The 23,424-nt window shown below is 37.9% G+C and overlaps 1 long non-coding RNA gene across 1 annotated transcript in view; it reads right to left on the reverse strand.

Moving 5' to 3' along the window:
* Nucleotides 1-23,424, reverse strand: part of LOC129050588 (uncharacterized) — a 183,067-nt gene that overhangs the window by 20,956 nt on the left and 138,687 nt on the right. Inside the window, exons 11-14 of the long non-coding RNA XR_010135647.1 lie at nucleotides 9,750-9,859; nucleotides 4,644-4,817; nucleotides 2,519-2,618; nucleotides 2,378-2,433 (exon numbers count right to left, since the gene is read on the reverse strand). This is a non-coding gene — a long non-coding RNA (uncharacterized LOC129050588). The remainder of the gene's footprint in view (nucleotides 1-2,377; nucleotides 2,434-2,518; nucleotides 2,619-4,643; nucleotides 4,818-9,749; nucleotides 9,860-23,424) is intronic.

Consider the following 23,424-nt stretch of genomic DNA (forward strand, 5'->3'; position numbering starts at 1 on the left):
AACCTAAATCAAACACACCTGGCTTTAAATCTCCAAACTTTTACTAGATCTATGGTCTTCAGCAAGATAATCTTTCTAAACTAAGCCACAGTTTTCCATCTGTAGATGGGACAACCCTTATAGGATTTCAGTAAGAGTTAGTGATAACAATGGTAGCTTGATAGGGATAGCATTGAATCGAGAAGTTACTTTGGGCACTGACTTTCTACAAAGAATAAGAAAAAACTACTTTAAACTTCATATGGAACCAAAAAAGAGCCTGCACCGCCAAGACAATCCTAACCAAAAAGAACAAAGCTGGAGGCATTATGTTACCTGACTTCAAACCATGCTACAAGGCTATAGTAACCAAAACAGCATGACACTGGTACCAAAACAGATATATATACCAATGGAACAGAATAGAGGCCTCAGAAATAACACCACACATCTACAACAATCTGATCTTTGACAAACCTGACAAAAACAAGCCATGGGTACAGGATTCCCTATTTAATAAATGGTATTGGGAAAACTGGCTAGCCATAAGCAGAAAACTGAAGCTGGACCCCTTCCTTATGCCTTATACAAAAATTAACTCAAGATGGATTAAAGACTTAAACATAAGACCTAAAACCTAAAAACCCTAAATAAAACCCAAGCAATACCATTCAGGACATGCGCAAAGACTTCAGGACACCAAAAGCAATGGCAACAAAAGCCAAAATTCACAAATGGGATCTAATTAAACTAAAGAGCTCCTGCATGCAAAAGAAACTATCATCACAGTGAACAGGCAACCTACAGAATGGGAGAAAATTTTTGCAATCTATCCATCTGACAAAGGGATAATATCCAGAATCTACAAATAATTTAAACAAGTTTACAAGAAAAAAACGAACAATCCCATCAAAAAGTGGGCAAAGGATATGAACAGAAACTTCTCAAAAGAAGACATTTATGCAGCCAACAAACATATGAAAAAAAGCTCATCATCACTGGTCATTAGAGAAATGCAAATCAAAACCACGAGATACCATCTCACGCCAGTTAGAATGGCGATCATTAAAAAGTCAGGAAACAACAGGTGCTGGAGAGGATGTGGAGAAAGAGAAGCACTTTTACACTGTTGGCAGGAGTGTAAATTTGTTCAACCATTGTAGAAGTATGACAATTCCTCAAGAATCTAGAACCAGAAATACCATTTGACCCAGCAATCCCATTACTGGGTATATAACCAAAGGATTATAAATCACGCTGCTATAAAGACACATGCACACATATGTTTATTGCAGCACTGTTCACAATAGCAAAGACTTGGAACCAACCAAAATGCCCATCAATGATAGACTGGATTAAGAAAATGTGGCACATATACACCATGGAATACTATGCAGCCATTAAAAAGGATGAGTTCATGTCATTTGGAGGGACATGGATGAAGATGGAAACCATCATTCTCAGCAAACTAACACAGAAACAGAAAAACAAACACCGCATATTCTCACTTATAAGTGGGAGTTGAACAATGAGAACACATGGACACAGGGAGAGGAACATCACACACCAGGGTCTGTCGGTGTGTGGGGGGCTTGCGGGGAGGGATAGAATTAGGAGAAATACCTAATGTAGATGATGGGTTGATGGGTGCAGCAAACCACCATGGCATGTGTATACCTATGTAATAAGCCTGCACGTTCTGCACATGTATCCCGGAACTTACAGTATAATTTAAAAAAATTTTTTTTTAAAACCACACTTACAATAAAAAAAAATAGTGATAACTAATGTAAATACTTCTGGACATAATAGTGAACAATAAATGGTATCATTCTTAAATTAACTTCCTGAAGATTTTATCATCCACGGATTTGTCTACATTTTAATTGAGTCTATTTAAATCATGCTTCATCGTTCTCACATTTTTCTATCTCAAGTGTTAATGCAGAATGGTGTAGGGTAATGAGCTTACATTCTGGAAACCCACAGATTCTGGGTTCAGAGCCATCTCTGACACACAGGGAGAATAGGGAGAGAGTTCGCTCCAAGGGAGGTAAAGACAGAAATAAAAGACCCTGACCTATCATTTACCAACTCAGCGACCTTGAGCAACCAAGGACTTAACTTCCTGAGCCTTGATTTCTTAAATGTAAATGATAGTTTAACCTTAACCCATAGTGTTGCTGTAAGGATTAAATAAAGGCTCATTAGGGCTTTGTTTTATCTTCACGTCTGAGAGAGAACCAAGTGCAGTGAACACCTAAGGTAATAAAACATTGGGGAAGAAGAAATCATTGAATGAATAAATGAATGAGAAGGAAGAAAAGGCAGGGGAGGGGGGAGGGAGGGAAGAAGGAAGGAAAGAGCATGCCCCACAGATATTTCAGGACATAAGTACCTTACTTTGAGCTTTTTCTTTCAAAACATACGGTAGTAAAATCTTGAGGGCAAATCCTGAAAGAATTCATTTGTAAAAATTAGCACTTCCTATAAGCCTGTCATATCATCCTTACCAGACCTCATTAAGCATCTAGAATACCTTGGAAAAGCACCAAATTCCAAATCGTAAAAAAATAGGAGAAAACATTCCCAAGGCAAAAGGATTCTTTTCTATCTTCCCAAGCATCTGTTCCTTCATACTGAAAGATTTAATGCAAAACATATTTCATGTAATTCAAATAATTAACAGAAACAAATATTAAACAAGTAACAGCAGCAAATAATAAATCTCTTCTGATTTCATTACTATTGTTCTAAGCTTTCAATAAGATATAAACATTCTAGTACCCAAATTGCCAGCAAAATTATGAATGTATTACCAGTTTTATTAGAAAGAATTATTTGGAAGGAAGAACTATTTGATTTTTTTTAATCATTGAAGAGCAAAACAAGCACTTCGAACTGTGTGTGTGTATTTTTTAATGAAAAGAGCAAAAAAGGAGTTATTGAAATCAATTAAACCTTTTTTGTGGTAGAAAAGGAACATCCAAAATGCATTGAAAATAGTCTATTTTGAGCAGTCATAGTTTTCTTTTTTCTTAAACACATCAGACATAGATTTCACAGCTCATAATTAATTCCCAGTGCCCACATCACCATTAATTTTTAATGAAAGCAGAGCTGCTGTGAGTGCTACTGCTATTTCACCAAGATTAGCAGGGAGTTGCTTCCAGGATGAGAAACCATTATTGGTTCTGCATAACAGAGACTGATGTCCACAAGGATAGCCAGATGCACCCTGCAATCCCAGCTAATTACCCACAGGTGATGGGGACCAAGCTCTGTGTCTTGACACACACACACACACATAAAAACACACACACACAAACACATACACACAAATCTAGTTTCACAGATAATTACACATTACACAGGCTAGGGATTTGGGGTTTTATATTCTTGGCAGTGTTAGACTCAGAATGTATATATTGTTAAAAAGCATTTCCTCTACATGTATAACGGGAATTTTCCACAATCAATTTACCATCCTTATGTTCATAAACGTATGTGTACAGGCGCTCCCCAGAGAGCACAGTACCCTTGCACCAGGGAGTAAATATGATACAAGTTCACGGAACTTTTCTGACATAAAAATCACCAGACGAGGAAATTATTTCAATGTGGGTTTAAGAAGGCCCCAGGCAAACTATTCTCAAATCCAACGTCAAACAACACAAGGCAAAACCAGAAGACTAATACTCAATTTCAAATCGGCTAAGTGTTCTAAGTAAAAACAAGTACTATCAACTAAACAGAAACCCTGCTGCAAGGAAATTAGGTTTAATACCTTTGCATAAAAGGCATAACTTGGTCATTTAGATTTAAACAACTATATAAAGTTCAAATTAATTTCTTTTTGGAAAAGTAATGTCATGTTTATTAAAACCCAACAAAATGTCTAGTAAGAGAAGATTAAATCTGGCAAACAGAATATAAATGAAAGCCAAACTGTTTTAACATACATGATGAGATATATACACACATGCATACACACAGATGTATCTTAAAGATATTCACAAGTATATGTAAAATATATATATATGCTCATTAGAGATTTTTCAAAATAGAAGTATTAGTGATAATTTTAATTTTTATGTATTATTCTCTTTATTTTCCAAATTGTTAAAATGAACCTATATTGTCTTTACAGTAAGAAAAAAAAAATCTGGGATCTCCTAGAAGAGGAAAAAGGCTGATGTTGGGAAGGTGGCATGCAGAATCACCAAGGGAGGAACCAGCCAGGGGACAAAGCAGACAGAGAAAAGTACATGTACTTTTTGAGGGAGGAAAGTATGGCAAAAAATAATAAGAAGAAGAAAAAAGAAAAAGAGCCACTAGATCAAGCTGACCCTGAAAGTTACCCATACTTGAATTTCCAGCTATGTCAATAAATTTCTTATTGTTTAAGCTTGTCTGGGTTAGGTTTTCTATTTGATTACAGCCCAAAGCTCCCCAATAGGTGCGCTGGCAGAAGCAGATCTCAAACCTACCTCGGTCTGAACCATGTCTGGCTAACTCTGCAGCCTGCATCTCAACCACTATGCCACACTATGTCCCCAGAATCTACATGAGCAGTGAGTTCATGGCCATCTAATTTGACTTGGCCCTTCCTCCAAGATGCATAATTTCCAGCTCCCCACTCAATTCCCCGCTTCTAGTTATACCACAGAATGAAGACCAGCCAGTGTTCTGAGGGTGTGGACATGCGGTGCCTCTTCCCTCAGATCAGAATCTTGCTCCAGTCTCCTTCCCTGGCTTGTCTTCTCTACGGCCTCCCTCTTCTCATTGCCTTCCTCATGTTTCCTGGTATCACCTATCCCAAGTCGGGTTTGAGAAACCTAAAATAAAATAGACAAGTAGTGTTAAGAATAATCAAGAAAAATGAAACAGAAAGATATGGTGAGAAGGAAGACAGTAACCCATTTTTGTATGTAACTGGGAAAAATTTAAGAAAGTCTTTATGTCAGTAGGCTACGGTGAAGAAAAAAATGATATGGATCCTATTTTATTTTATTCAATTAATTCAGCCAGTATACATTGAACACTTTTTTAAGCTCTGGGAATATAATAGTGAGTAAAACAGGATAGTCTGCCTTTTTGGAGTTTGCAGTCTGTCTGGAAAACAGACATTGATCAATTAATTACACAAACAAATATAAATATAACTGCCTTAAATGCCATGAAGGAGAGATGTGTGGTGAAGAGTTATTGCAAGATGACAATGGGACAATGGGTCAAAGTAACAGAATATTTTATATATATAAAATATAAAAATTAATTAAAATAAATATATAAATTATATTAATGAAAATAATTAAAATAAATATTAATTAATTACACATAAATATACATATACACACACACATATATATGTATATACATAAATTGAATCACATAATTGGAGAAGCTGCGAAGTAGAGACCCAGTAAAGCCAGTGGTGTAAACTCTGGTTTGAATTTGAAGGCCTAAGAACCAGGAACTCTGATGGTATAAGTCCCAGTGTAAGGAAGGAAGAAGACAGATGTCTTAGCCTAGGCAGTCAGATGCTGAGAGTAAAGTGAAACTTCCTCTACCTTTTTGTTCTATTTGAGTCCTCAGCAGGTCAAATAATGCCCTCTCACACGGGGAGAACCATCTACTTTACTCAGTCTACCGACGCAAATTCTAACCTCTTCTAGAATCACTCTCATAGACACACTTATAAACAATGTTTAACCAGATATCTGGGCATCTTCTGAGCCAGTCACATTGACGCATAAAAAGAGCCATGACAATTACCTTGCAAGGGGAAGAGTATCTGAGCAGTATAACCCTGCCTGCTAGAGTACAGTGTAGTACATTCGACATGGATTAAAAGAAAAACAATTATAATAAACTAACCAGAGACTCTATTTAGACTTACATGTTTGTCTGGCTCTCTTACATAAGTATCAAGGAGCTTCCCTCTTTATATGGTTAGAAAAACACCACAGTGAATAGTGAACCTAGAATCTTCTAAGTCAAAAGTGATACTGTCATTCTCACACAGCTGAGAAAATTTTCAGTACCAGTGTGTCTCCCATCAGGGATAAAACTGAGAGTCTTATTTTGTTTTATTGTAAACATCTTATAAAATTTCACACAAACAATAAAACTATACAAATAATAGAGTGAAGATTCATGCATTTGCTATTCAATTTAAAGAATAAAATATTTCAATATAATTTAAAGTATAAAATACCCATTTGTTTTTCCCTCTGATCACATTCCCTTTCCTAATACTCAGAGGTAGCAAGTATTCTAAATGCAGTGATTATCACCATCATGAGTTTCTTTATACTTACTGTAAGTGTAATATCCCTAAAGAATAGTCTCAACTTTACGTGGTACTATTTTTTATACTAATATGAACATATTGTATATATTCTTCTGTCTTACTTTTTCTGTTTATTGTTATACATGTGTGGTTAATTGATGTAAATGTAGGTACATCCTGTCTTAATTTTCACTGCTACATAATATTCAATTGTATTCATTCATTCTCTTGCTCATGAAAATTTAGCATGTTTCAACTTGAATCAGTCTACCCACAAACATAGTATGTTTCTCCTCTTAAAACAACTGTATATTAATTTTGTCTTTAAACTTGCTTCAAAAACATTCTGTTCATTTCTGCATGATGTTACAGAATCTGCACTCCACTGGTGTGTCAAAAGTCTAGTTCTGAGATTCTGTATACTTCTGTGTCACTTATGGGTGGCTATTTGATCTGAGTATAATGGGAATGAATCTGAGAAGTACATCTCTATAGTGATTTTCTCTATGAATTATTTTTTTTTCTTTGCTACCACTGAAATTACAATAGCATACATGCTTGATTACTCCATAGACTCAGGAGAGAGGAAATGCTAGAAGCCTTTGTTCTTATATGGATATAAAGACATGTCAGAAAAGGCTATCATTATTCAAATTCATGACATGTCTTTCTTCTAAAAGTACTTTAAAACTATATAATCGAATTTATCCTGAAAGTACTTCTGGGAAATAGAGGCACTTTCAGCCCAATTTAATAAGTGACACTGAAGTTTGTTGGATCACCCCAAATCACACAGACTAGCTTTGATTCTTGCTCTAAAATGGCATATCTTCAGCCGAGCTGTCTCATACAGCTTTCATTTTTTATAGAATAGTTAAAGCCCACATTATTGTAAGTTGTGGCACTAGAAAAGCTATTTCAGCAACCGAATCGACCAAGGCTGCAAATCCCCACGGACAGCTTTATCAGTTATGGTCCATTTGTCTGGCAATAAAAGAAACCCAATGGTGTTAACAATAGGGAAATTTATTATCTCACAAAGAAAGAAGTCTAGAAGTAGTTAGTTGATTCAGTGGCTTATCATAGTCATTGAAGAGCCAGATTCTTTTTTACTCTGCTCTCCCTTCCTCATATCAACATTAACCTCAGGCTAGTAGCAACATAGCTGCAGCAGTTCCGGGCATCACATCCAAATACAACAACATTCAGAGGAATAAGGGAAATATATCTTTATAATCCTCTCTCAGAAATGGTCCTTGGAACTCCTCTTCTGCCCCCACCCAGCAAACTTTGCCTCTAGTTTCACTGGCCAGAGCTGTGCCCCATGCCTATCACTGAACTAAACATGAGCAAGGGGATGAGATTGTCATGTTTCTGCCAATCAGACCCATACCTAGAGGTGGGATTGGGGTCAGCTTCCCCTGAAATGCATGACTATGTGGGACAGGAGGAGATATCTAAACAAAATCAAGGTTCTGGTAAAAACAAAGAAGAAAGGATACAAGTAGGCAACCAAGAGTCCGTCAGCATCAATTGTCTTCAAACCCCAGGTTATATACTAAGGATATAGGCTTTATCTCTAAGATTTCAGAGACAAAGAGGTGAATTCCAGTTGTTTTAGCCCCATAACAGATTTTTACAAACTCCAGATCCAACCCCCAAAAAACAACCCTACTTCAATCCCCCAAAACCTGTAGATTTGCAATCTCAATCAGCAAAGTGGATTATCAGTATTTGGTTATTCATAGGCCAAAATAAAGACCTTTGACCTGAGTATTCGAGTTAATCAACACTAAGGATGAACATTTTGTGTTGTCTAGCTATAATGTGGTTTGAGGACTTAAGCCCATTGCTTCTAATGTAAAATGACAGACTAATATTCGACATTCACTTGAAGAACTCTCTAATGTTCAAAGTAAATTTTAAAGTATATGGAATTAAGTTAAATAACTGGAAACACTTCCTTTCATTCCCCACCCCGCCCTTTTTTCTCTTTTATTTGAGACAAAGTCTTACTCTGTCGCCCAGGCTGGAGTGCAATGGTACAATCTTGGCTCACTGCAACCTCTGCCTCCTGGATTCAAGTGATTCTCCTGCCTCAGCCTCCCCAGTAGCTGGGATTACAGGCGTGTGCCACTACACCTGGCTAATTTTGTATTGTTAGTAGAGACGGGGTTTCACCATGTTGCAGGCTGGTCTTGAGCTCCTGACCTCAAGTGATCCGACTGCCTCGGCCTCTCAAAGTGCTGGGATTACAGGCATGAGCCACTGTGCCTGGGCATTTTCCTTCCTTTCCATTCCCCAAGAATGAACTGGCCAAATTAAAAAAATAAATAAAGCAGACTTCAAGTAGGTACTTCAGATTAACTTTGAACATCAGCTATCTTTTTTGAGTGACAGCTAGGTATGTGCCAAATGCTATAGATAGACACATCCAGACAGCCTGAAGGAAACTTGCCTGATCCAACAGTTTGCATATACATCTCTTTTCACATTCAAATGTTCTTAAAAATAAGTGGATTTTAAAATGATGCCAATATACCTGAAAATACCAGTTAATTTTAGACAGAAATTTAAAAGACTGCCTCAATTTGATTGAGGTAACTGTCAAAAATAAGAAATCACCCAGAAAATCTAGTAGTGAGGATCTGGGCAGATACACTGTAAAATCGTCTCAATTGTTTCTAGTGCCAGATTTAGATGCCTGTTAACAACTCAGGTCTTTATAAGGAGTCTCCAAAACTGCAAAAGTTTCCAATAAAAGGAAACTTCTGATGCCCATGTGAGTTTTCCATCAATTTCTTCTATGCTGTGATAAGCTTCTGCAAGGCTCAGCTATAGGCAGTGTTCTATTACACCCTTTCCCAAGTCTCAGGAGTTTTTCAAGATTTATTTGAAAATACACATGGTCTTCTCACTCTGCTTTAGCATCAGCTCCAAGACAGTTCTGCTTTCATCCTTAAAGAACTTCAACGTGTATTTCTTTCGAATAAAGGCTTGCTGTCTTTAAGAATTCCAAAGTGTTTCTGATGTAAATAGGAAGAAATGTCTTTGGACATCAAGTAATGAAACCTGTAGATTTCATCAATGTCCCTGGCAGTTGGCTGTTTAAAAGCTGTTACTTTGTTTACTTCTGAACAAATTAGAGAAGAGACGTCTGGATGGGGAACCCAGGTGAAATTACTAGATTAGGTTCCAATGCATTAAGAGAGACTTTCCAGGACTTCAGAGCCTGGAATATGATTTTAAGCCATTTTACTGGATAATTCCTATGATTCATTTTGCATTCAACCACTGTGTCTGCTTTTTATTTCTCCAGCACATATCTTCCCAAAACTAAATCCTATGTCTTCAATAGCAGACAGTGGTAAGAGAAACATACACCATGTGGCCTTCATGTGAGTCACCTGTGTTACAGGTCATTAAGGCATTTAGGGAGATGAGTGGCAAATCAGGAGTCAAAGAAAGAGGTTACCTGGAATCTGGAAGCACTTCTCGCTCTTCCACTTCCTCAGCTGCAATTCATTCTCTTCTTTTCTTTTACCTTTTCCCCTCCCTTTTCTTCTTTTCTCCCCTTTTCTGTCTCTGAAACATGGAAAAACACTTTTGAAAAGCATGTTACTCAGTTAAAAGAACAGATAATACATGTATCAGTTACAGGGTTTGCAGTCTGCTCTCTCCCTCACCTCCCACGTGCACATCCCCCATCTACTAAAAACCAAAAGCCAAAACAAATAAACACAAAACAAAGCAAAAATCCTTATTGGGAAGAGCAGCTCTTCCTCTCTCCCCTCTCTTCCCAACCCCAACCCTATCAACTCCCATGGAGGTTGGGAGCTGCCTTTGGGTCACTAGATTTCACAAATGAAGATCAAGGTACTTGTTAGAAATAATTAAAATAATGTGCAGAATTATAGAAGACCTTGGAAGGGAGAGGAGGCCCTGTAAGTCAAGAGTCACCCTCCCGGCCAGGCACAGTGGCTCACACCTGTAATCCTAGCACTTTGGGAGGCCGAGGCGGGTGGATCACCTGAGGTCAGGAGTTCAAGATCAGCCTGGCCAGCATGGCGAAACCCCGTCTTACTAAAAATACAAAAAAAAAAAAAGTTAACCCTGGAGTAGTGGCGGGCGCCTGTAATCCTGGCTACTTGGGAGGCTGAGGCAGGAGAATTGCTTGAACCCAGGAGGGGGAGGTTGCAGTGAGCCAAGATTGCACGATTGCACTCAAGCCTGGGCGTCAAGAGCAAAACTCCGTCTCAAAAAACAAAACACAAAAAACAAAAAACCACCCTCCCCTACCGCTGACTGACTTCAAAACTCAATTTGAAATTGAGAGTTGAATCCAAGGAGTGGAGAGGGGAACTCGGGGAGTGGAGACATGCAGGCTGTATGGGCACTGGAAGCACGTCTGACACATAGGAGACATTTAGTAAATATTATTGAATTAATTAAAAACAACAGGAGTGGAGACAAAAATCTATGTGGGAGCTACAAATTAGATCTCCTTGTTTATTTTCTAAGAGTCCAATAAAGATTTGAATTGCTGTTAATTACTTTTGCTTGATGGATTGGAGTTCTTTCTGTGACACTCTGTGAGAGCAAAGAGAAAGAAATCAACTAGGCAGATAGGGCAAGGGTCCTAAGTAGAATTCCCTTCTAACAAAAAAGCAGCTGCTAACACAGAAAGGGACCTCCTGTGTGACATACAGACATACAGTGGGCCCCAGTAAGCACAGTCCTCTCCCTTCTTGGAAATACTCAGACAAGGAGGCTTGCACAGCAGAAGTGCCTGCAGCAGCACTGATAAGAAGAGCTACCCTGGACCAGGAGCTTCCACTGTGGAGGGTTCTGCCTCCTGGCCTTTTTCACACATGCGCAGTGGGAAGAGATAGGCAACATGGAGTAACTCAGACTAAGGAGCCCGCATGAGCACTAGAAAAAGTGGGGTGGGAACTGTCAGAAATTCGAGCCTTATGTAAATGAAACACCCTCCCCACCAGCTTGTCTATAAAAACCCTTGCATTTCATTGTAAAATGGCAACCCATCTTTCTGGGACCCCTCTCTGCTCCCAAGAGCTTTCTTCCTTTCGCTTATTAAACATCTGTTCTAACCTCACCTTTGTTTGCAGTGTCTGCATCCTTGATTTCCTCTGCTGTGATAACAAGAACTTCCAGTAATACCCAGACAATGAGGCTGGTTTCAACTCTTTGCCCTGGCTTTTATTCAAGCTACATACACACCTTGTCATCTACCACGTTGGGAAATTGCTATCACTTAGTAAACCACAAAGCTGGTGTTAGAATGGGGTTTGTGACTGTTGTGGATGAGCATCCAATGACAAGATACGTTTGCTTTTTACATATAAATATGTCTCCCTGGCTGGGCACAGAGGCTCACACCTGTAATCCCAGCACTTTGGATGGACAAGGCTGGTGGATTGCCTGAGGTCAGGAGTTCATGTGTGGCCAACATGGTGAAGCCCCTTCTCTACTAAAAATACAAAAAAATTAGCCAGGTGTGGTGACGTGTGCCTGTAATCCAGCTACTCGGGAGGCTGAGGCAGGGGAATTGCTTGAACCAGGGAAGTGGAGGTTGCAGTGAGCCGAGATTGTACCACTGCACTCCAGCCTGGGCGACAGAGCAGGACTCTGTCACCAAAAAAAAAAAAAAAAAAAAAAAGTCTCCCCAAGAAAACCATAGAATGCTTACCATTTTAACATGTTATTTTAGAGAGGTGATAGTGCCAAATCCCTTATTACACAGGTACTAAGTTACAGACTTCCACATGGAATGTAAGAAAATACAAAATACTTTTAATGAAGCAAATGAAAGTATGAATGTAAGTATGAAAGTAAAAATGGGTGAAATGTATTTATACTTTCAAGAATAGCAGTTGAACATCTCTGGGTGCCAGACATTGTGCAGGGTGCCAGACATTGTGCTGGGTGCAATGTAGCATTAGGAAATGTGGTTAGAGCATCAGAAAATCAGAAATTCTGATTTACATTAGGAGTGTGGTAAATGCATTTCTATCCATATGAAAATAGAAGTTGAAATCATATAATTCCCTCCTCCTGGGAATGTTAACCTCTCTCTTTGGGGAATCTCCTCTCTCCCTGATTCTAGACATGTGGAGGTTCTAAAGGGGGCTTTACATGATAGGGCCCCGCTGTTTTGGCCACAATTGATGAGTCCAGAGATGGGCATCTAACCCAAACCAGCTAGAGATGTTGCTGAAGGCTTTGCTTCTCTTTATGTAAAGAAGCTTGTCTGGAAAAAAAAGCGGGGAAGGGGGAGGTGGTGTGCAAAAGAAAAGGAAAGAAAAAGAGGGAGAGAAAGAGAGGCCTGAGAGAACAAGAGTCCCTAGCTCCAAGGGCCTGTGCACAGCCACACCCCTGCTTTCTCCTGCAGACAACTGAACTGGTAAGTTTCCATTTTTTACTAAACTAGCTTGAGTTAGTTTTTTTTGTCACTAGTATTCAAAATGTTTCTAACTAGTATACTTAACATGTTTAAAGTGGTCTATATAAATAAGCAAGGGGCTTTGCTAAGCCAAAGAATTATTTTATGAGCCTTAACGAAATTGACTTTTGAAACCAAAGACTGTGTTTAAAATCCCAAGTTTATTGCTCACTAGTGGAGTAATCTTGGGCTACTGCCCTTGGACTGTGGTTTCAATACTACCTATAAAAAGTGATAAATACATACATTTATAGATACACATATATGCATACAACTTTTTGTCCTAAGGATCAAATGAGATAATATATATTAAACACTGTAAGTATAGTTCACTCTAAGAAAAGTGGTCATTGTTTTATACCCACTCTGATGATCCTGAATTAAAGGAAACAAAAGTTACAGACACACTGTTCCTATACTGAAAGAATGTGGGCTGGAATGATTGAGGGAGTTTAAGAACATTCCTCAGTCAGATGGGGAGAGAATTATGGCCGTGTTAAGTGAGCTTTTGGTAATTATTCAGAGCAAAGTCAGCAGAATTATTTTGCCACAGATAATACAGATAAGGGAACTGACAGAGTAAGTAGATTATCTCCTTTAGAGCTAATACAAAACTATTTGGTAACATGAGAAAGAAAGTGGAAGAAATAACACTTCTAGAGGTAACTAATGCTTTTCTGAAAATTCCCGGTTTTTTCCAGGGATCTCAGCATATCAATTGGACAACTTGATTAGACTCTGTGTAGATACTGATGTCTGCGCATAGTCAGTCACTAGAGAAGGTGCACTATTGGATCACTGGGGAATTATAAAAAGAACCTTAACTATTAATTTATGCAAAGGATTCTGGTAAGTTGTCTTAGATGAAGAATATGGTGCTAAAATTGCATCATTTGCAATCCTTGGTTGTGTGTGAACACAGTGTCACACTTTCTGGATTGATGATCTGCTTTTCAAAATTTGGCCAGTGGTTCAGCTATTTGAAGTAGTTGTAAAGGCATCATCACAATGTTTAACCAAAGTGTAAAAGACCACCTAGGGCATCTCAGATTAATGCCAATTGAAAATCATAAGAGTGATCTGAAACACAACTTTAAAAATGCTAATTGGAACTTCCAGATGTCAAATACTCCACAGGAGATGGAAAATAAATAAGCAGACCTTCCTCCCCTCCACCAGCTTTCCCTCATCCCTACCATATGAAATAACAAACACCTTCAAATCACCTCCAACCAAAATGCAGCTGTTGTCTTCTGTATGTCACTTTCCGTGAGCCTCCAACGCTGCTCTCACCTCTAAAGCAAAGTACAGAAAATCGTTGTCTGCTTGGAGTTCCTAAGGCATGATATCCATCACCTGCCAGTATGACCTTTATCCTATAATGTTGCAGGTACTAAAGTAAGTGTTTGTTTCCCATACATGACTTCAGGCAAAGTGCTAAGTGTATTCCTTGAGTCCTGGGACTTTGGACTCATAACACTTGTTGAATATTGGAGTTTCCTCTCACAGGACAGACATCTGCTCCCCACTGAGAAGTTGAGTACTGAGCCCTGGGTAATTTTAAAACTGCTCCACCTTCTTCAGGACCTTTGGAGAAGTTTTCTTTGTCCTCATGTTGGTGTCACGTTTGAAGAAAACCAACAAGAAGCCACTGAAGTTTTTAAGATAATTGACTTCCTCCAACTACATGGAAGACAAATAATTTAACTTAAAAAATAAGTGAGCTAGTTGTGATAGCCACAGAGGATGACAGTGTGGGAGAAAATGGCTTCTCTGAGGCAAAGGGGAATGTGCCTTTCTAAAGCTATATGTGTCAGAGGTGGGGTGGTCATAGATTACATCAAATCTGGAGTATTACACTGAGATACTTATAATGTTTCATTAATCTGATTTAACTCAGCATAGGGAATGTAATTTGTTTATCCAGATCCTAGAGTATTAAGAGATTTGTGCAAAACTGAAATTTCTAAGTTGATTTTGAAGATTCCAGATGTTCCATTATTTATTCAAAATGTCAAATACTATATCATATACAGGCTTGGGGTTAGGTTTTCATGTAAGGCTAGAGTAGGATAAAACATACTGTTATGTATCTTTTAATAAAAGAACAAGAGAAACATATTTGTCTTCTATTCAGAAAAACTATTTAGCACTCATAGAGCTTTGATAAAATCAGGATTGTCAGAATTGTGATTTCTGGAGAAACATTAGAATGATCCAAACTTCACTACACACCTTTGAAATCAGACTCCCAATGTGCAATTACAAAGCAGGTGGGAGCTGGGGTTTGAAATCACTGTTCTAGATTAACTGCTTTCTTGTTGGAGAATACGCACAAGAAATAAACCAGAAAACTCAAGAAAGAGGCTAAAAAGCCTACCTCTGTACATTTCAGGGCAATAATTCTGTAAATTTGTCATCATTTGCAGTCTTAATAATTCCTACTCTCAGAGCCAGCCCAGCCTCAGAAATCTGCATTTTAACAAACCTTCATGTGATTCTGGTCTTAGGCTACCATTTTCAAACATTTCCTGTGGGTTCACTTTAATAAGAATGTGGCTGTTGTTAAGCAAAATGCCTTGTGCTATGAGAGGAGAATGAGAGTTGAAGCAATAATATTCAAGGTATGCAGTATGGTTTCACATGCTGTGATTTATTGATGATGATAAGTGATAGGTCATTCTAATCAGTCAAATTATCCATCAGCTATTAGTGTTGTGTTCCAACATTGAGCATCCCATGATCTGTGGATCCCTTTTGACTCACAAGCTAGTTCCACAATGAAAGATTAGAGTTGTGCCCCGATAGCAAAATTGCTGGGGATAATGAGCATGCCATTTTCTCACTGACATTCTTCTATTAAATAATGTAGGTAATTTAATTTGTATGGATATACATTCTTTCTAAGGGACTTAAATATATTCCAAATCTCAATTTTTAAAGTAGCCCATAAATAGTTAATATATCCTAAATTGATCTTCGTGCCAAAAGGTTCCAAGAAATTCTTCACATATATCACCTCATTTAATCCTAACAACAGCCCTACGAGATAGATACTAAGAATATTCCTATTTTACATATAAAAAAGCAAGGTGTAGAGACATTAAGAAACTTTGATACAGTCATGTGGCCAGTAAGTGCTGGAATCAAGATTTGAACTCACATCTGTCAGACTCCAGACTCATGTAAAAGTACTAGAGGTACATCCAGGCCTGGCTGATTCTCCCAAATGGACTAAAAATACAGGGAAATGGTTATATTTTATTGAATGATTTAGACTAAGGAGCAAGAAAGCTACTGCTCCTTTTCTGGACCAGGAGAGAATAATGGAGAGTGGTCTTCATTTGTCTAGTTTTAATCTATGATAGTGATGATGCTTAGCAAGCAGTGGTTCAGAGGGGCTCTCACAGTTTAGTCTTCAGCCTGAGCACTGCCCACCATACACCTTTCCAGAGAGCATCACGTGCATGTGTAATGGAAAAGCTTACATATAAGTGAGGGGGCTTCTTGTTTAATTTGAAGTATATTGCTCCAGATAGTTTTCTGTTTGGATATCAAATCATCTAGGCAGATATATGAAATGGATGGTTGAGAATAGGTGGACATTTTTGAAACTCTCAAAGGCAAACAATGCAAGGTCCATGACTGTAAGCTATTAGGCAAACTGATGCCACCTCCTGGCAAAGCCAGGACATTTTAGACTGTGAAATTATAGAGGAGGAACAGTCAGTTATGAATACAAAATGCTAACTGCAAATCACATCTCTGGCAATCTCAACCACCAGAACATAGCCAGAAACTAGAAAACAATAAAAAAAAAAAAAAAGACTTTTGAAACAGTAAAAGAGAAATCAAAGCCCATGTGCTTACCTCATACAGAAAAGCTTGGCTGTCACTTAGATCTTACTGACTTCTACTTTAGAAACAATTTTAGGAGTCAACCCAAATGCCCATCAATGATAGACTGGATAAAGAAAAGTGATACATATATACCATGGAATACTATGCAGCCATAAAAAGGAATGAGATCATGTCCTTTGCAAGGACATGGATGGAGCTGGAAGCCATTATCCTCAGCAAACTAATGCAGAACAGCAAACCAAACACCGCATGCTCTCACTTATAAGTGGAAGCTGAACAATGAGAACAATGGACACAAAGAGGAGAACAACACACACTAGGGTCTTTTGTGGGGTGCAGGGCAAGGGGGAGGGAGAGCATCAGGATAAAAAGCTAACGTATTTGAGGCTTAATTAATATCCAGGCGATGGGTTGGTAGGTGCAGCAAATTGCCATGGCACATGTTTACCTATGTAACAAACTTGCACATCCTGAACATGTATCCTGGAACTTAAAATAAAATAAAGATTTTTTAAAAAGAAACAATTTTAACAAAGCTGGTAATCAACAATAAGTGGGGCAGATGCTAGTGTGAAGCACATTCATAGCCCCAGTAATAGCTGATAACTGATGGAGAAAAAAATCTTAAAAACTATTTTTAAAAATTCAAAAATAGAAAGTTACCACAGTGTGAGAATAAAAAATGGTAATAGTTCAAAGCCCTGCATGTCTCCTGGTCATAAGGACATCACTCCACTACAGCCTATTAGATTCCATTGTATTACTGATGGACATATTAGTCACAGTCCACCAGAAAGTCATTCATTAATATGCTGCCTACTGTTTAAAAAGTAGGGAAGGATATAATCATTTGAGAAAGAGGCAAGGAGAAAGACTTTTCACTGTTACCTTTTAATCTTAGGGCCATGTTGTTTTAGTCAGCTCGGGCTGCCATAACCAAATACCACAGACTGAGTGGCTTAACAGAAATTTATCTTCTTACAGTTCTGGAGGCTGAAAGTCCAAAACAAAGGTGACAGCAGGCTTACGTTCGTGAGGCCTCTCTTCCTGACTTGTAGATGGCCTCCTTCCCACTGTGTCCTCACATGATCTTTCCTCTGCATGCATGCACTCTCCATGTCTCCTCTTCTTATAAGGACACTGGCCCTTTGTATTAAGGCCCCACTCTTATGACCACATTTAACCTTAATTACCGTCTCAGAAGCCCTATCTCCAAATAGAGTCATATTGAGGATTAGGGATTCAAAATATGCATTTTGGAGGGAGGGGGGACAACACAATTCAGTTCATAACAATGTGAATATAATACTTATTCAAAAAATGAAATGAGTTTAAAAATAAAAAAGCAAACATTATCCTGCTGCCTCCCCCTCCTCCAGTTTATTGAATGTCTGCTATGTGCTAGGTGTATGGTAGTACTGGAAGATTAATCACAATAAAGGGAACTCACAATAGAGTAGCAAAATGAACAATAAGATGTTTTAATATTTAATTTCCTGGGAAAATGAACAGTCATTTTCAAATGATATTTCTAAGATGTTGCTGTATACAATGTATCAAACATAGTATATGAGGTATGAAGTATTCTGTTCTCTTTCCATCCTCGTCTACTTTTATTCCTCTCTTTTCCCTTCTTAATTCTTTCTCTCCTCTTATTTCTTGCTTATATTTTCGGTAACTCTTCTTGTTCTGGATTACGGCCTCTCATTCAAGTAGCCTGGAGACCACTGAAAGTTTCAATTCACTCTTGCTCATTTAAGAGAATTTAGGGCCCAGTAAATATTCTCACTTTTATCTTACGCTCTTGCTTAGGATGGAGGGTAGCAAGGATTCTAGTTTCCACAAAGGACTTGCTTTCACTCCTTTACCTTTCCCGTGTTATTAATATTTCAAATATCTTCTGCTTACCTACAGAAATTTATCCAATGAAGTATGATTTTGTAGTCAAATTATTGTATAAAGGGACTGAAGAAATGCAATTCTGGTTTCACTCTGTTGTAAAGACCTATAGAAGGCCAAGAAGTCAAGGCAAGTGGTGACAATTTTGAGACCAGTGCCTGCAAAATGCAGGGTTTCTGGCTTACAGAATCACTCGCCATTCTAATGAGATCTTAACTCATTAGCAGGCGAAAGCAGTTGCTGAACAGACCTAGTAATTTCAAGGAAATGTTAAAAGGAATATTTTTTATCTTTGATTTGTGAGTTACACTTCCTGTTTTAAGTTTGTTTTGCCAGACATCCAAGGTATGCCAGGGAGGGCATAATCTCTGTTCTGCTGCAATAAGCCTTCTGCACATGAGACAACCAGGGATGGGTTATTAATATTCTATAATTTGCTGAAAGTATTGAAGCACAGCTTTATATCAGGTTTTTCTTATTCTTCTTCAAACCTCTTGGAATTTCTCTTACCAAGATTCGACAGCAGTAGGCCCATAGCTCAGCTGCCTATTTATACTTCAGCACTAGACTAAGAAAACATTTCATCGCTATAGATAACTTTCTAAAAAGTTAGATTCCTATTTAATGTGGAAAGTTCAAGATTTGCCTGCTTAAAATCGTCAGTTAAGCAGTCACTGTGGAAATTACATTTACTGAGGGGAGAAGACAAGATTGAAAGGAGAGCAGATGTCATGCACATGGCCTTTGAAGTGAATTTTCTAATGGGGGCATTGAAATTAATGGCCATAAAATCGACTTGAGCAAGTTCCAGGCTAATGACCAGCTGCAGAGTAAACATACCTCCATCCTGACCACCCCACCCTTCCTATTCTAATAACAGCTCTTGCAAGTAAAGATTTCCAATGATATCAAAATGTCTCATGTTGGTTGGGATGAAAATAGTCACAAATTAGAGTCCTATTGCCAATTTGCATCCTGACTTCAGAATATTCTTAATCTGTTTAAATTTCTGGCGGTCTAGCTGAAAGACAAGCTCACCTTTTAAATTTGCTAAATAAACACAATGTTCTTGAGAGCTAAAATTTTAGTGATATGAAGACATTTGTGACTTGAAGCTATTTTACGGGAGATGTTTATCTTGCATAATCTCCGTGGTTTTAACATACTGTGTTTGAAACATAAAATTCAGTGCAGCGGGGGCAGCTGTCCATGTAGACATTGAGATGCATGTTTTGCTGCTTCACTATTCCAAGGATAGTGTGTGTTTCATTGTAATAGACGACAGGAGAGGTGGATAGCATCTTAAAATTGTGAAGCTAGAGGTCATCTGTCTAGTGATTCCAAATCACAGCTTCACAGCTAGTTTCAGGCTGGCTGCAAACGAACTTGCTAAAAACACAATGTTACAGGTCCCACCCCTGGGAGGTCCTGAAGTGGGCCCTAGAGGTTTGAAGTTTTTTAGGTTCCCTTGATGATTATGATGTGTCATCAGAATTGGGAACCATTGCTCCAAGTCCAACACTTCATTCAATACAGGCGATCCTGTTCTGTCATCATTTATTCTTCCAAATCACAAACTAAAACTTCCTGGGCTAATGGGCAAAATAGACACAAAAACAGACTACCAAAACTACATGTAACTTGGTAAGAAGGCTATTAACAAAAACACTGATAATAGAAAAATACCAGCATGGTTTTTAAAAGGTTAAATGCCTTTAAAAATGGATATAGTAAATATAAGACTTAACCTTGAAAGAAAGAGGGGAGTTGGTTTGATGGAAGAGAGTGTGAGAAAGGTTAAGTACTGAGTTTTTAAAAACCACAAATATTGGGAAGAACTGCACAAGCACATCCAAGTCAAAATACCTGGTCAAACTAAGCTAAGATGAACCTGGACAAAACAGACATGGGATACTGCATTGTGCTATATGGCTGGCTGTTTTCAGCAGCATGAGGGCAAGTTACATTCAGTGAGGGCTGCTCAGTAGTGCAAAAGATTAAAGGGCTGATGTGAGCCCAAAATGATCCAACATAACATCTATGTTATACTAATATTATTCTGCTAGCAGCCAGCTAGATAGGCACTATGTCACATTTAGAAATACATGTCATGATATTGCAGATCTAAATCCATCATCCATATGGCATGTCTACCAAATGTTTATTCTCTTCTACTGTAACACTTCTGCCTGAGATAGCCTCATCCATTTTTGGACAGCCCTAATAATTAAAAGCTCTTCTGTATTTTGAGTTAAAATTTATTTTTCTGTAGTGTCTAGTCATTTATCCAGTCTAATTGTGCTTCCACATGACACAGCTTTTCATATACTCAGAAATGGCCGTCTTACTTCCCCTATATCTTCTCTTTGCTAAGCTAAGCATTCTTCAATTTTTCACATGCTTATCACATGGCATTCTTTTCAGGCTCTAATCACTCACCCTACCTCCCTTTAAAATGGCCATGGTTTTGGTATCCAGAATTATTTACCGTAATACTCTGAATTTGGTTGATCAATACAGACACAACTATCAGGTATTTTAGGATAAGCATTGTATTTCTATGGAAGCAGAGCAAGCTAAATAGGTTTTTGGCAGGAAAATGACATCATGGGTGCATATTCTACTTGCAATCACCCATTACCTAACCTAGAGGGTACCTTCTAACCTCAAGGAACACCCTTGCCCTTGGTTACAGAAACCTAATACAAAGCCTCTGTGGCTACCTGATCATTGGCAGAGAGTTCTACCTGGCCTCACCTTTCCAGGTCCTTCTTCATACCTCCCTAGGCAACAGCTATTTATGATTCTGGATACTCCCTTGAAAATTAGATCATTCTTATCACATACCATTTTAGACTAGCTACCTAATTTTGGACTAGTATGTCCCTGAAAATATTTTTATCTCCCTCATATGGAGGAGAGATCATGCGCCTGAACGGAACCCAGACATTCAAGTTGCCTCTTACCAGTCCCTCGGGTAGCCATTCTGTCCCCAAAAGGGACATAAATAATCTTAAAGCCCTAAGCATGTTTTTAGCATGCACTTCATTTAAATCACATCTTTCTAGGCTCAGCAATAGAGGGTTTTTTTTGGTACACAATTGTTGGGTAATACATTCATCCCTGTAATACTTTACACTGTTAGATTTGCCTATCATGTTGTGGTCCCCATAGTTCTGAAGTATTATCCAACATATTTGTTACACTTCCCCATCTGTATCACTTGCTAATATGATTTTCATGACAGCAATAGATTTTTCTAAGTCATTAGTAAAACTGTTGAGGAGAAAAGACCAATGACAGATTCTTGTGGGCTTATCCCTAGTAACTTCTATAAATATGACATCGATCCATGAAACCACACTCTTTGGGTAACTGCTTTAATAAATTATAAACCTATAAAGCCAACAACTCAAAAATACACATAAAATTAATAAGTTATACTAAAAACTAAGGTCATGAAAAAAGAAGAAAAGCCTGAGAAACTTTGATAGATCAAAGGAAACTAAGGAGGCATGGTAACTAAACACAACATGGCATCCTGAATGGGATTCTGGAATATAGAAAAAAGATACTAATGGAAACAATGGTGAAATCTAAATGCAGTATTTACATTACTTAACAATATTATACCCATGTTCATTTCCTAGTTTTAACAAATAACCATGGTTATGTAATGAGTTAACGTTAGAGGAAGTTGGGTGGTGAGGGTTATATGAAAACACTCTGTACCATCTTGTAACTCTCTGTAAATCTAAAATTATTTCAAAATAAAACATTTTAAAAGCTTAAAAGTATTTTTGAAAAAGGCAAAAAAACCTCTAAACTCATAATTTCCTATTTATTTTATTATTATTTATTTTATTATCTATGTACTTGAGGTTATTTATTTCTATGGTATCTATATGCATACATTGTTTTTTTTTCCTAAAGAGCTAGTTGTTAAACACTTACCAACCCACCACTCTTCAAGACTTTCATTACCAATTAGAAATATGATAATAGTCTTTGCTCATGCCTTGACCATAGTAAACATTTTTAATCAATTGATTACTATGGAAGAATCTGACCCACTCCTATACTTATAAACAAAGTGATTGTGTGATGATGTAGCTTTGGAGCTCTTGTTTTGTTTGTTTTGATTTTTAATACAGTTTAATTTTAGGGCAGTTTTAGGTTTACAGCAAAATTGAACAGAAGGTATGGAAAGTTCCCATCTACTTCCTATCCCCATATGCATAGCCTCACCCATTACCAACATCCTCCACGAGAGTGGTACATTTGTTACAGTTAATGAACCTACATTGACACATCCTTATCAACCAAAGTCCATAGCTTACAGGAGGCTTCACTCTTGGTGTTGTACATTCTGAAAGTTTGGATAAATGTACAATAACAAGTACCCACCATTATAGCATCACATAGAGTAATGTCACTGTCCTAAAAATCCTCTGTGCCCCACCTACTCATCCTTCCCTCCTACCTAATCCCTGGAAACCACTGATCTTTTTACTGTCTCTACAATTTTGTCTTTTCCAGAATGTCATACAGTTGGAATCATATAGTATGTAACCTTTTCAAAATGACTTCTTTCACTTAGTAATATGCATTTTAAAGTTCCTCCTTACCTTTTCATGGCTTGATAATTCATTTCCTTTTAGCATGTTTTAGCACCATCGTTTGGATGCACCACTGTTTGTCTATTTTAGATCTTTTTTAGTATTTTAATCTATGTTAAATCTCTCTGATAAATTTCTGAATTGCTTTTCTGCATTATCTTGGAGATAACTGAGTTTCCTTAAAACTGCTATTTTGAATTCTTGGTCAGAGAGTTAACATATCACAGTCTCATTGGGGTCAGTCACTGGTTCCTTGCTTTCTCCATATGAGGAGGTCATAGTTTCCCATTTGCTGTTGTTTTTTGTGG

The sequence above is a fragment of the Pongo abelii genome, chromosome 1 (assembly GCF_028885655.2).
Source record: "Pongo abelii isolate AG06213 chromosome 1, NHGRI_mPonAbe1-v2.0_pri, whole genome shotgun sequence".
Lineage (NCBI taxonomy): Eukaryota > Metazoa > Chordata > Mammalia > Primates > Hominidae > Pongo > Pongo abelii.